Below are 15435 nucleotides of genomic sequence, written 5' to 3' on the forward strand. Positions count from 1 at the left end.
CATAGAACATACTGTTATGTAAGGGGGAAAAAACATTCTTGCACCCTTTTTCATTGTGTTCTTAAATCAAGTAGTGCTCGCGTTTGTCCACGTTAATTTGGTGGCGCAGCTGTCACCCACTCTTCTTTCAGTGGTTGTTGGTAGCAACCATAAAAATATCTTTTTATAAAAGGCACTCCCCTTAAAGTATTAAAAAAAAAAATTATATTAAGTGCTCACAGCTAACTACATAAGTAACTAATTATTATCACACAAAATGTCACTTAAAAATTAATTCCATTTACTATTGCAAACAAGCTGGTTACACACTATGTCCACAAGCATGACTATTTCGCATTGTTTTTTTTATAGTCCCCCCCCAAAAACAAAAAACAAAAAAACACTAGCCTCATCCTTAGCCAGCCTCCTAGAACTTAATTTTCAGAGGCAGTCCACCAACTGCCATGTTTACTGACAAACTATTTCTTTTAATACACGCTGGGTACACATGTGAGAGAAGCACTTATTTACATAAATTAGAGGCTATTCTCTCCATCCCATCCCCTGTCATCAAACACCACAACAATATTAAAGTACCACAGCAACACAATATTACTCCTACATACGCTAAGGAAGTAAATAAATGCTTGCTTAAGCCTCCTAGACATTCTACCAGCTTACTTTAGCCTGGCAGCACAAATACTAACACTGCATCCATACCTTCTGTTACTGGGAGTCATCTCTACTTCCAGCATGTACTTTTAAGAATCAGTGATTGCCCTGAGTCTATCTCTGCTTCTGATGACATCACTCACTGACATCAGAAGGCTCTCCCTCATCACAATTCCCATGCCATTTCTAGTCTGTCTCCTATGTAGTAGACTCTGGACCCCAAGCCAAGTGCCTTTGCTGCACCTCCCTTCCACCTTGTCTCCTAGATATAGAGGATGTCTAGTTTCCTCCTTACCATCATGTGATCCACTTTCAAGCCGCATCTTGTCAGTGAACCTAGAGAGTGTATCAATCTTTAGTTTATGTTTTGCAGGATGATTGTTTTTATGTCCAACTCTTGTTCTGGACACCGGCTGATCAGTAGCTTATTAACCCAGGATTGCTGGACTTTATGGTGGGCGTGTACTGGCCAACAGAAACAAAGAGCCTCCTCTCACCATTAGTATGAGCTCTCAACCTACTTATCACACTGGCAAATACCCATGCCCATTTTTGGTGGGATTAGTCAATGTGACCAAATCACTAACAGCAAATTTTTACACAGACATATAGCTTGTCCTGCCATGGTAGTTTGTGATCTGTGTTTGCCTACACTGCACACCACAGTTGATGCATAAAAAAAGAGTTTGTCTATGCAATACAACTCTTCCCCTGGTGGGCACCACTTAGAGTCTATGTCTCATGTTTTTGAGACTTGGGAGGAACACTACAGAGACATGGGGAGTGCATGGAAACCCCACTCGTACACTGGCTAGAGGTCAGAACTGAACAGTTTACCTTCTGCTTGAAAGATGAAAACTATTACACCAAACATGTGAAAACTATTACACCAAACATGTCAAATAAAGACCAGTGGACATGGCAAATACAACCTGCTGTGTTCCTCAGTCCACTTTTCAGGTAATGCTTCATGATAGTTATGTAACTGTACTATTTTCATAAAAATATTTCTTAAAATCTTAATATAATTACTCCTTGTGTACCTGCACCACAAGCCTGGGTTATGGTTGAAAAAGGTTGTTTCTAAGACCACTGATCAAGTTAACAAAAACTATATATTGTCAAACCTTATAAGATATTTAAATATACCTAAAAAAAATATACAGCATAAATTTTGACCTGGACATAGTAGCACAAGACCATTCCAACCAAAAAAGAGCTCATTCACAAATCTCAACACTCCAGGCATGTAAAATGTGCAGTACTTCTGGATTTATGAAAAATGCTTAATATAGACCAAAAACAATTCTAAACTGACTGCCCTGCTCTGGAATTTGAGATTTTCTCAGCAAATCAAACACAACTCAAACTGGCTCAAACAGACCTCTTCCCCCGAAAACTGGATAACAAAAGGTTGTCACTACTTGTCATATATTTAATAAACATATTTTAGTACAAAAGCATTAAAGTTATTTTCTTAGCTACAGATAACATACTGATACCGAGTACTGGACCGGAATGACAAAGCATGAAACAACTTTCAAAAAGGTTTTAATGTCACTATACCTACTACACAACTACGGAATGTGGGAGGAAAATGCAGCACCTGGAAAAACTCACGTGCACACAGGAAGACATGCAGACTTTGCACAAGAGGCACCTTGCTAGAACCAAACTGGAGAGCAAGGTGTCATGAAGCAGTAATGTTAACCACTATAGCATTATACTACAAGTAGATCTCAATTTAAATACAACAGCTTCTGGTAAAATATACCACTTAAAAATCTGCTGTTTGGCTTTGTACTTAAAGAATTCCATCATACAGGAAATCATACCATGACACATTTTTTTCCACGTGCTTTTGCGAAGACGATGTAGTGTTTTGCAAATTTTAGCCGGGCCTGGATGTTTTTCTGTGCAAGAAAATGCGCCGTCTTGAAGCCCTACCCCATAGTCCAGACATATGGAGAATAGGGGAAGATTGTTGTCACATGCAGTACACAACCAGTACTTGCCAGAAATTCCTGCAGCTCCTTCAGTGTTGCTGTAGGTCTCTTGGCAACCTCCCTGACCAGTTTTCTTCTAGTCTTTTCATCAATTTTGGAGGGATGTCCAGTTCTTCGCAACATCACTGTTGTCCCACATTTTTTCCACTTTTTGATGACTGTCTTCACTGTGTTCCATGGAATACCCAATGCTGTGGAAATGGCAACTGGAGTAAATGTCAGGAAAATTCCACTAGGACAGCTGAACTTTATTTGGAGTTAATCAGAGTCTCTTTAATTGATGGCAAGTGTGTACCCAAGAAGAGTGAATGCTGTATTTAAATCAAAAGGTGCTTCAACAAAGTATTAGTTTAAGGGTGTGCACACTTAAGAAACCAGCTTATCATACTTTTTTTTTACTTTTTATATTTTTCCCCTAACAGATTTGTTTTCAATTGAATTGTACAGGTTATAGGTCACATTAAAGGTGGGAAAAGTTTGAAATGATTTGTTGTGTTCTCATTTTTTATATTACAAAAACCTGGCATTTAAGAGGGGTGTGTACACTTTGTATATCCACTGTAGCTAATTTACCACATTTTATCACTTGTATTTTTTTTTACATCCCTCCCTTTCTTTTTACATTTTCCCCTTAAATCACAACTACAATCCCCTGCAATTATAATCTTCATGTTAGCCACCACATAATCTAATATTTTGTTAAACAGATCTTCTCTTCCCTTGCTTGTTATATATGCATATAATGATACAGTTCTATAAACGTAGAAACATGTTCTCTCCACCTCACATCCTCAGCAGTTAACCTTCCCAAAATGTCACTGTTTTTACACAATGCTGCCACTCCAAAACAATGGTCACTTCCTACGTAAAATGTTTCATTTACACACCACAAATGTTTCTGTTTGCAAGTCTTCTTTCACTTGTCAGGAATCTTGCATCCTCTTAACAGAACAATCACATCACATTTAACACACCATTCCAGTATCCCCATCCTTCTTACAGTGTTAATAACACTGTTCACATTTACTGACAGTACTCTAAAATTGTTGCTTTCCTTTCTTAAGTTTAGAGAAATATTTTTAAATTTTCATTTTTTTTCTCTTTCCCTAATTTAATATTTTTCCTGGGTTTCTGTACAAATAATCCTTGATCCTCAGAGTCATATTTTCACTGACTAGAACTTCAAAACAATATCATCAATCCCTTTTCCTGACCTCTCTCTGCATGCACTCACTCTCATTTTTCCCCTCCATGTATTTTCTTTTTCTACACCTTGCTCACCCTCTCTGCCAGTCTCCTGTTGTCCTTCCTTGTGATGTTTTCGGTTTGCTCTTGATAATCCATATAAAAGTGCCCCCCATCCCCCACTTTTTAACCTGCATTCAGGCACACACCTTTTTGTTTTGTCCTTTCGTCCCATACTGGTTACATTGCACTGTATCACAATCATTCATTAAACGAGAAAAGACCCCACAAAAGAAACATGATTTAGGCTGGCCAACACATCCATGTCCCTCTATAATCACCCACAAAAAAAATAAGAGTTATGTACTCCTCATAAGTATGCATCTGTGTTCCATTTTACTTTCTTCCTCAACTTATGGGCCTCAGATCTGGCTTGGCCTATTTACTTAGACTTGTGGATCCAACTCTCAAGCTCCTCCCATTTACCCATAATGCCTCAGAGCCCTATAATTTATCAGATTAAGTCTGCTGCCACATAAACAAGGACTCACTAAAGCCCAAATAAAAATAACACAAAGGAAAAACAGGGGCTCATACTGGAACAGTGGTTTCAACATCACTATCATGCCACTCCCAGATGTAAGGCCGGGGGAAGATGAGAGAGAATGAAAACAGGCAACATAAATGCATAGTTATGGTGAGTACGTAACTTTTATATTTGATGTTGTCATTTTCATTCATTCCTCAACATATGGGACAGAATCCCCAGTTACAAGAACTTTGGGTGGCCCTCATGGAAGATATTCCAGCGTACTACAGAACCAAAGGCAGCTGTGCCTCTGGAGATCAACTCCAAATTGTAATGACAATAAAGGTATGGGCACTGGACCAAGTGACTGCAGCAGAAATATCATCAATAGAAGCTCTGGACCAGAAAGCAGAAATATCATCAATAGAAGTTCTGGACCAGAAAGCAGATGAAGTAGCCATGGATCTAATGGAGTGAGCCTTTGGAGGTGTCTGCAAAAACAGACTTCATTGACTGCAAACAAACTATATGCAGTCTCTTAATTACTTTGCCATGGTAACTTTGTAAACAGTTTTTCCCAACTTACTGGGGCAAAGGAAATGAATAGCTGACAAGTTTTTCTAAAAACCTTTGTTCTATGAAGATGAAAGCAGACCGTCAATGCACATCTAACGAGATGAAGCATGCATTCACCTTTGTTAGAAAAATTAGGGAAGAACACATGCACATTGATGACTTGACTGATGTTCACCTCTGAGACTAGTTTGGGCAGGAAGGATGGATTAGTATGTAAAGTGACTATCTTTGCGGAAAACCAAGTAAGGGAATTTTAAGGAGAGTACATGGAGTTCAGAAACTCGCCTCACTGAAGTAATGGCCATTTGAAAAAAAATGTTTTCCAGGACAGAAACTTGAGATCAGACGTAGCTGAGGGCTGGAAAGGAGTCAAAGTCAAACCTTGCAGTAACAGTATAAGATCCCAGGGTAGAGAAGGGTCTTTAATTGGAGGTCTAAGCAGAACAGCACCTTTAAAGAATGCTTTCCACAGTTTAGAAGAAGTTGAGGGAGGGGAAATATTACTGCCAATATGATAATTCAAAATGGCTGCTAACTGAACTTTAATAGTGGAAAAACTAGCCTGTTTTTGAAAAAATGAAGCAAGAAAATGTAACACAATAGGATTAGGTGTGGTAAAAGGATCCAAGTCTTTCTGATAAGCCCAATAAGAAAATCTATTCCATTTAGTCTTGTACATTTTTCTAGTGGAGTCTTTTTGGTATGATACTAGTATCTGGCAGACCAGGGAGGAAAGCCTGGGCTAACCAATAATGGAATTGGAGAAACTTTGCGGTCAACTTGAGGCCTGCAATGTCTGGCTGTGTCATGTTTGAGGGTTGAGAAATTAGATCTGGACTGGGGTCCAGAATCCAGGGTGGATGTAGAAGATAAGACCACAGGAAGGGAAACTACACTTGATGAGGCCAAAAGGGGAAATGAGGATAACCTTACTTTTCAACCGAAGTGCTTTCTGAAGGATTTTGGGGATTAGAGGTAAGGGGGGATAAAGTGTAAATGAAACAGAGGACCAAACATGGACTAGAGCATCTCTAGGTGACCCCCCTGGTGGGGGGGGGGTCAGGACAGAGAACCTGCTGCACTTGTTGCTGTTGTGAGGAGAGGCAAAAAGACTACAGTAAGGATGACCCCAGAGATGAACATCCTCTCTGACACCGACTGATTGTGAGACCACTTGTGAGGCATCAGAACTGACCTGCTGAGTTTGCCCGCTAGCATGTTGGATTTCTCCTGGTACATGCTTTGCCATAAGAAAGTGGTTGGCGGAGTTCACCCACTGCCACACTCTCATTGCCTCATCAACAAAGGGAATAGGATTGAATTCCCTATTTGTTGAAGTACCAAACTACAGACATCTTGTCTGTTTGGACAGCAATCTTCCCTGTACGAAGAGTCTCCTGAAAGGCCATCGACACTAGGACTGTCCTCATCACCAAGACCCTGATACACACATTGATCTCTTCTGGGGACCATGTGCCTTGGACTGTCTGTTCCAAGAAATGTGCCCCCCACTGGGAGGCATCTATGGTCACCGTGGCTACCGGTGCTGGAAACACGAAAGGGCATTCCCTGACAAACTTTGCTGGACCATACTAACCAACGCAGAGAATCCTTACAAACCCAAGAAAGTTTTATCAAATATAATAGAGGCTGTAAATGAATTTACCATTGGACAGCTAGAGTTCACTGAGGAACAAGCATGTGGAGTCAAGCCACTGGGACCAACGTAATAGCCACCACTGATCCTAAAGCCTGAAGAACTAGTTTTGCTGTGGGAGAAGGATGTGAAAGAATCTGTCACCTGCAGTCTTAAGGACTGTACTCTGATGGAAGGAAGGCCAACTGACTGATGGTGTCCAGGAAAGCTCCTATAAACTCCAAGACTTGAACAGGTTGTAGATGGGATTTGGCATAACTGACTGTGATTCCTTAAGACTGACGTAACTGGAGAAAGTAGTCCTTTGCTTTCTCATGGAGATGCCCGGTTGGGGCAGTGAGGAGCCAGTTGTCTAGGTAAGGAAACACTTAGGTGAGCTGCTCCCATTGCCATACATTTGGTGAGCACCTTGGGGGCTGTGGTGAGACCAGAGGGCATGGTTCTGAACTGGTAATGACAGACCCCCAGCTAAAAGCGCAGGAATCTCCTGGAGCATCTGTTCATTTTTATGTGATAGTACGCATCCTGGAAAACGACAGAGCACATCTACATCTAATCATCCTTCTGTGGAAAGGTAGAATGGACTGAACTGACACCATCCGGAACTTGGATTTCTTTACAAACTGATATAGATTGATGAGATCCAGACTGGATCTTGGGTCCCCAGTTTTTCTTTGGAGTTGAAAAGAACCTTGAGTAAATTCTGAATCCTTTCTGGTCTGGTGGGACCTCTTAGATGACTCTCTTGTCTAGCAGCTTTTGAATTTCTAAGGCTGCTAACTCCTGCTGACTGGGTAGATCAGGGAAAGGTTTCCATTTGGATGGTGGGTTTTGCCAAAAAGGAATGAAACATCCTCTGGATCTATTTTCTTGCACCCAAATGTCTCTTGTTATTGATGCCCAGGGTTTATTTGAGAAGCTATCTTGAAACTTTTGGTTCTGCGGGCCTCCTCTGTTGCAACAGCAGACATCTTTCATTATACACCCCCCACCTCTGAGGGAAGTTTCCTCCCATGATTCCCTGGAAGGGACCTTGTGACTTGCAGAACCACATTGTTTTACTTCTGCACTGATTCTTGAAAAAGGATCTCTGCGGGGTAGAAAAACATTCCCAACAACAGACAAGGTCTTTCCATTTTGCTCACTATGGGAGAACATTTCTTTTAGTGTAGGGCCAAACAAGGAAGATCCATCAAAGGCAGCATTGCTGAAAGAAGACTTAAAGGGCTCTGCAAAGTTGCATAAGCACATCTAGGCATGTCTCCTGATGGCTATGCTTGGATTCACCGCCCGTGAGGAATCCTCAGCTGCATAAGAAATTAACCTGATGGATGCATTGGAAATAAACTGAAGGGTGTCCAGCTGTGAAGATAACAGTTTATGCTCCTCTGCCGACATGGACCCAGGAAGAGACCTGCACAGTTCTTCAAGTCTCTCTGCAATCTGGTGAAATGTGCCAAACAATTAAGTGATCATAAAGCAAAAGTCACTGAGGCATAAACTTGCTTTCCAAACCTGTCCACACCCCTGGGCTCTCTGTTAGGAGGATGGACAGAAGAGCACTGTTCTGCAAGCTCTTAGTGTCAGCTACCACAAGTATCTACAAGAACACCCTTACTCCATTGAAGTTTGGAAATTTATTGGTGTGACAGGGGATAGGGTTCTACAGTATCCACTTCCTCTCATGTCCAGCAAAACACAAGACCTATAAGGTTATCCATCGGGGGAGTAACCCAAGACGTAGATGAGCCTAACCTGAAGTCTTCTAGTAACACTGACTCCTCCTGAGAAGGGGGATCGAAAGACCATCCACCTTTCTGGCTAAGGATCTGTAGAATGTCTTCAAAAGAGATGTGCTCTGGTGGGGACCCCTCCCCTTCACCAAAGTCGGTATCTTCGGTTAAAGATTCCTGAGGGAATTTATGTGCTTCCTTTTACACAATCTCTACCGGGGGACCTCTTCATAGGGGGTTACTAGGTTAATGGTCCTAGGCCTTTACAAGCCTAGCAATGAAAAGATGACACACTCAGGAGTGCAGCACCCCCCCCCCACCATGCTACACTACAGTGCCAGAAATAGAAATCCATCTCCCATTTATGGGAAAAGAATCCACAGCCTTCTGTACTAAAGACAAGTGGGTTACCTGGTGGTTCACTGCCAATGATATAAAAAAAAAATCCATTGAAATTCCCTGACTGGAATGATCTACAGAGATATTGGAAGATAGAGGAAGTTCCTGCAGAGGAACTGCCTGGAGGCTCAAATGGGACAGCTGGCTCTGTGGAATAGGTTGATCAGAACTAGGATCTGAAGTTGACAGGGTGGTAGGATCCAAAGAGATAAGAGTAGATTACACTCTCTGTTGACAGAAAACTCTCTCCACCACCTCAAATGCAGAAGAACCAGGAGAAGTCATTGCTGGCCTCATTTGAGCTGAAGCTCCAGGTGTTGCTGAGCCTCAACCCTGCCCGGGATCTTGCCTTGAGGGAGGAGTCAGATCCAAGCTATCCAGTACCAAAGCGCTGAAGGGAAGTGAAGGCCCTGAAAACCTAGGAGTCGAAACCATCCCCTGGACCCACAGCTGAAGCCTCTGCTCAGAGACTCATCCTGTCCTACAGGGATCGATGCTAAATGAGTCAGGGGCACAGTCAGAGTCAAAGACCTAGCTGTCTTTGGATATGACACATCAACTCTCGGAATACTCAGATCCGAGGGCTCTAAAAATCACTAGACAGACTGGACAAGGAGATATAATTGGATGAGATGCAGGCTGGTGGTTCATGGATCTGATGGGAGACAGAGATGGTAATACCCCCTCATCTGAATCTCAGCCCTGAGGAACTTCCTCATCAGCCTATCCACATCTGCCTTGGAAAGACTCCAGAAGGACCTGATAAGGATGATGTGGGAAGGGGGATGTGACATTCCCTTCAGAGTCTCTTGTAAGAAGGGTGATTTGAGATGTGGGGAAATAGGCTCTGGTGATAAACAAGGGCTCCAAGACTGAAGAAATTTGAGTGCCTCTGACGTGGGATCCAAAGATGCCACATCTAGCCTTTTTGGCAGTTTAGCTGGTGGCTCCAAGGCTAGAGCAGGTTTCGGAGAGCAGACAGGATAGCATTTTCTATGGTCCCTGGACACCAAAGAAGGTTTCCATTTCTTAGTGGGGGAGTTGAGCCCTTGATGCAGGCAGCAAACTCTAACACCAGCTTATTGCGACCACTGCTTAAGGCCCAAGAGCTGAAACTCGCTCAAATCTGACAGGAGGTTTCAAGGTGGGCCACTCCTAAACAATACACGCACACCCTAAGGCATCAGAATGGAGCATCTTATGTCCATAGGAAGCACACTTATTAAAGCTTTCTGGCTTTTCAGCCATATCCAGAAGAAGGTAAAAAAAATCAGAGATTTTTTTTTTGTTTTGTTAAAGAGGAATACAATGAATATACCAGCACTGGTATACAAGAAATATCCTATGTACAGGTAGGGAAAAAAATTACAGGAGGAAAGAAAAATAAAACTATGAAAACTAAAGTAACCATAAAAAAGGAGCAGGTAGGAAAAAAAGGATTTTGATCCTGAAGTAGAAAAAATGATAAAAGAAAAATGGAAGAAGGGTGAAATATAGTGCAGAAAGAGGTAGGAAAAGTAATTTTTTTTATTTTAACTCACGAAAAATGTAGAAGCAACATATCAAAAGCCTGAGAGAGTATGATCCATGTCTGAAGCGTACAAGTGGCAAATGAAATCTGGGGTATTACAAGGCTCTTAGGCATTCTGGGTAAAGGAAGGAGCTCAAGAGTTAGATCCAAGAGTCTGTTTCACCATGTTTTTTTTTCACATTTCAAGAGAGCTTCCAACCTCCACTGCCCTTTCCATAAGTTTATCTCATCTCTAACTTTCATAATATTGCCAACAGTGTCACACAGACCCCTGCATGCATTTTTTACCATCATCTTCTAGTTCATCAGTTCAAAACTACAAAATAACTTTTTTTTTAACATTTAAGTTACTATCAGAAAACAAATAATTATTCCACAGAAAAATGTCCCCTTTGTTTAACAGTTCCACAAATGTCATCATTAGTCCATTAGTTTCAAATGTTAAGTTACAAAAGTCTCTATCTCAATATGTATAAAAGACCGAATTTCTTGAACTTTAAAACCAAGAACAGTTAAACTGTACCATACATAATTGTCTAGCTATTACAGTATAATTGTTTGTTCTTTTTCTCACAGACAATAAAAGTGTCTTTAAAAAAGAAGAGAGAACTAACACTTTGTTGCTGCTCTCCTCTGTCTGCTGTCACTGCTGCATATGCTTTAGTTACTGCATTATCTACTGAAACAAAGGGACACACTCAGTTTGTGCATTTGTAGCACAAAGTTGCTAAGGTTTATACACTACCTGCGCAGAGTGCTATAGCGCTCATGTTTTAGTTAAGAATTTTTTTTTTTATTATGAACTGTAGCAAACTGCTTGCTACAAATGCAGCACACAACTGCTACAGTTAAGAGCACACACAGTGAACTACAGTACTCAGGTTTGACTATGAATGCAGTGACGACTTTTAAAAGCCAGTAAAGCGTTACAGATTAGCATCAGCTGATCACCCCCCCCCAACACTTTGTGCCCGGGCAGGTACCCCTCTTGCTCCAACCTAGCTATGCCACTGCCTCTTCTTTGTTGCTGTAGGAGCCTTTTGGCACCATCTAGCAGCTCCAAAGAGTAGGGGAAATTCCTAGATGCCCTGGCCAAATTTTCTCTAGTAGTATAGATACCACCTCAGCCACCCCCACCCCCCACAAAAAAAAAACAAAAGAAAAGACCACTTAATTAGTAGGACTAAGCGAGTCAACAAAGGATAGATACATTTTTTTTTTTAATCACGTTTTCAAACTATACCATACTCTGAGTGCTTTTAATGCATCTCCCCACCTGAAAACACTGTTGCAAAAGCTAGCACTCATCATACTGATGGACACGCCCATATTTTATGTTCAGTTATAACACACTGCTTATCAGAACAGCAGCAGAAATGCATAATACACAGATGGTGAACAGGAAGGAAAAGAAGTTAAGACTCTACAGAAAATGAAGCTCACGTGAGACTACGAAAGGAATCTTGTGTACAGACCCTTGACAGTGATGTGCCAAAGGAATTCATGATGCCTTGTAACACCATATAGATCACCTGTAGCAGCAGGGGCATAAGTCTTTGCCTGGAGAGTTACAATCTAGAAATTGACAAACCAGATTTGATTGTGGAGGTCCACAACAGACCAAAACTCCTCCATCTGTTCTGGAACAAGGAAAAGGCAGGGAAAAAACTTTCAATTCTCCTCTCTTCAAAGGTGGGAGAGGCTCCACAGCCCTTTTGATAACTGTTAGCTGAAACACTGCAGGGAGCACCTGGTCCTTTAGCAAAACTGTTTCTGGTGAAGGATCTATCAAGTTCTAGATGTGGTCTAATGAGACTACTACTAGAACTCACTGGTTTTCAAAACTGGCCCCCAAGTGGGGAAAAACTTTTCAGTAATCCTCCCTTGGAAAGTCCACAGGATCTCTTCACAAAGCAGGGAGGGTCCTGCTGCTTCTTCTTGAGACACTGAGAAGACTAGAAGATAAGAAGGAAGCTAAGGGTGAGGGTGGTATTGGTGACTCTCTATGGTGCTCAATGCCTGCTTCATCTCCTGGATGGCTTTAACTAGGTCCTGTGTTATGTGCTTAAAGATGACATCATTCTGAAAGGGGTAACTCAGAATGGCATGCATTAGTTCGTTCTTAAAGCAGAAGGGCCAGAACAAAAAAAATCTGGTGAACATATTCTTGAGTCTGCTTCAGCCACAGCATCTACACAATCCAAACCACAGAGGACTAAATGAATGTCAACTGAGGAAGTCAGTATCAAGAGCTTTTTCAGAGTCTCACTGATCAAAGAGTTAGTGAGCTCTAACACGCTTTCCAGAATCTTATCCACAAGAGACGACTCCGAATGAGACAGAAAAGACAAATAATTAAAGGCCCAAAGAGCATCCTGCCCAGCCTGTCCAAATCTTTGGTCTCTGCATCTGAAAATCACGGCTAAAAGGTGATATGTTCTTTGGGAATTATGCCATCTTGGACAGATAACATAGTCCTTTGCCTTGGGATGATTAGTCAACATATCCTCTCAGTTTGCTAAGCACCTGGTGATGGTACTCACTTTCTTAGTAGCACAGGTAACTTGAGTCTAGATGCTTCCTTGTTACAAACATACCATCTATAAAGACAGGTGTGGTGGGAGGCTACGGTAGGGGAAATAACCCAAGATTCCTCAGCAGTTTCTAGGGTGAAGGTAGAGAGTAACATCCTCAGCCTATCAGTATGTCATAAATCCGGAGTGCCTCTCAAAAGGAAGGATTAGCAGTAAGGCAGCTCAGATTATGCTATTCTTATCTATCTATCTATCTATCTATCTATCTATCTATCTATCTATCTACCTATCTACCTATCACCGAAATAGGACATCAAGTTCCTCAAAATACTGTTCTGAGACGGAGACCGAGGAACACGGATACAGTCTGCTACTCCTAAATCCAGCAGGAAGGTGCTGGGTGTCAGGACACAACACCGTGATGCCTAAGGGCAGTACAAGTCACAAATAGAAACTGTTTTTGAAAGGCCTGCTCAAAGACTTCCTTAGGCATCAAAATGTGTTCTATACAGATAGACAGCACAGTGGGACAAATGGATGTATACTTGACTGCAACCCAGGCGACCTGTGTTCAGTTAGCAAAACTGGCACTAGAACAGAAAACTAGGGGAGATGGGAGTGAGAAACAACAAGCTGTCTTGCATATCCCAGCACAGAAGAAGATCTGGTTTGCTTTGCCACTACAATATGGTGTAGACTAGATGAAGTAGCAGCAAGGAAACAATGAACAAAAGAGGGTCAGAAGCTGGCACATCAAGCAGTGTTTAAGTACGGTAGCAGGACTAGGCATGCAGTGCACACCTGTCTCCTCGGCATTTGCTATTGCAGTATAATATTACTCTGCTAGTACTAAGAATACAAGAACTACAAGCTAAGTCAGTCTGAAGACCATGAGCACTTTGCCAAGTACTGCCCTCAAACTATAAAACCCATGAACTCAGATATACATACATGCAAGAAACACAGACATATGAGCTAACCTGTTTTACATGTAAAGAAACACAAAATAAATCACAAGCATTTTTAAATTTTTTTTGCACCCCCAACCAAGCTGACCCTCTATTAAACTAAGTGGTTTAATCACTGGACCAGGGCCATCAACCTGGGGGTACAGCTGGTGGAACTTTTAACCATCATCAGAGGGAGGAAGAAGAGATCAAAGCATCCCGACGACCCTGTATCATCTGCTTTAAACCACAGGATTTTTTTTAATATGGCCCATACTTCCCCCAACAGGAAAGGCGAGCAGTACATAAGCGCATGCATGGGTGCTCCCACTCATTTATTTCTCATGGCACATTCATATCCATCCTTCCATCTATGTGGACATATGTGTGTGTCCCAATAATGATGCATTCCAGCCTTTGACAATGAGCAGCACTTTGTTGCAAAAGCCAACACCTCGCCCCGATGTATGTAAGCTGTATGTTTGCCACTTAGGTCTATCCCTACAGACTGGCTCTGTAGCTTCTCGGGTTGTTAGTCAATGCCAGATCTCTAGAACTGCAGGCATATCATAAGCATTTTTGCACAGGACACACCCTCCCACACTTTCATACACCTAACTGAAATTCTCACGCAGTGGTTACTTCAAATTTGAGAAAAAGCAACCATTAAAAAATCATTTTTCTTTTTCTCTGAGATGTTGTGATCTTTAAGTACAATCTAAGACTACACAAATGCTACAGCAGCAGCAAGCACAAATCCAGTGATCAAACACATCAAGCAAACAAGCTCAAATGGGAAAAAAAAAGATGATCTGAGGAAGCAAACTTTTTGTGAAAGCGCTTATCTTAAACACTGCATTAGTTTTACACAAGTCAGTACTCTGATGGCATTTTGTAAGTGTCATTTTCAAGCGTTGGGCTTTTAGACATGTTTCTGCTTCGGTATGTCTACAGGTTTTCATTTTGGTTTGTTATTTTATACAGAGCAGTTTACCGCCAAGGATTTTTCATTTCTGGAAAACAAACAGCAATGTCACCAGTAGCATTTGAGGGGAGCCAGCTCCAGCTCATGCCTGGTCTCTTCATCCCTAACCATTTTCCACCTTCCCGACAAAGACTGGAGATCATATGGATGACTCTCCTACTGGTCCTTGTACTGATCATCCTATAAAGCGACCACCTTCATCATGCTGACGTAGGCCTCGAGCTTCTAAACTCTTCAATGGCTGGCTGGAATAAAACACTGGCACTTTTTATATGCTTCTCTAACCTCCCACCCTCAAGACTGCTAACTATTCATCCATTTATCCAGAGGAGTTGTCATCCAAGTTAGCCATGAAGAAGTCTGGTCTCCATACCGCAGTGTTGTCCTCATTCATTTTTTGTTGTTTCTCAAAACCTCAAAGGCATTGTCCTTCTCTATAGCCTGGTGGACCCCCCCCCCCAACAGAGGCTACCCACCATTAAGGATGGATACCAATTATTCAAAAGATGGAGAACTACTTGGAGCACTTCACCAGCATCAAAGAAGGTTTTGTGTGTGTGTGTGTGTGTGTGTTTTCTCTAATCTCTCCCCAACCCCTGAGGCTGGTTCTATGTGCTACCTGAAATGCTGAATTCTGAAGCATAAGCACTCCTAGTCATGTTATGTCTGGTTACAGAATACGTGCTTTTTGTCAAGAATGTG

The 15435-nt window shown here is 41.7% G+C and overlaps 1 protein-coding gene across 2 annotated transcripts in view; it reads right to left on the bottom strand.

Annotated features, from left to right (window-relative positions):
* GINS1 (GINS complex subunit 1) overlaps window positions 1-15435 on the bottom strand; it is a 498875-nt gene that overhangs the window by 160313 nt on the left and 323127 nt on the right. The window lies entirely within an intron of this gene.

This window comes from Protopterus annectens, chromosome 1.part2 (genome assembly GCF_019279795.1).
Source record: "Protopterus annectens isolate FY-2018-M chromosome 1.part2, PAN1.0, whole genome shotgun sequence".
NCBI lineage: Eukaryota > Metazoa > Chordata > Ceratodontiformes > Protopteridae > Protopterus > Protopterus annectens.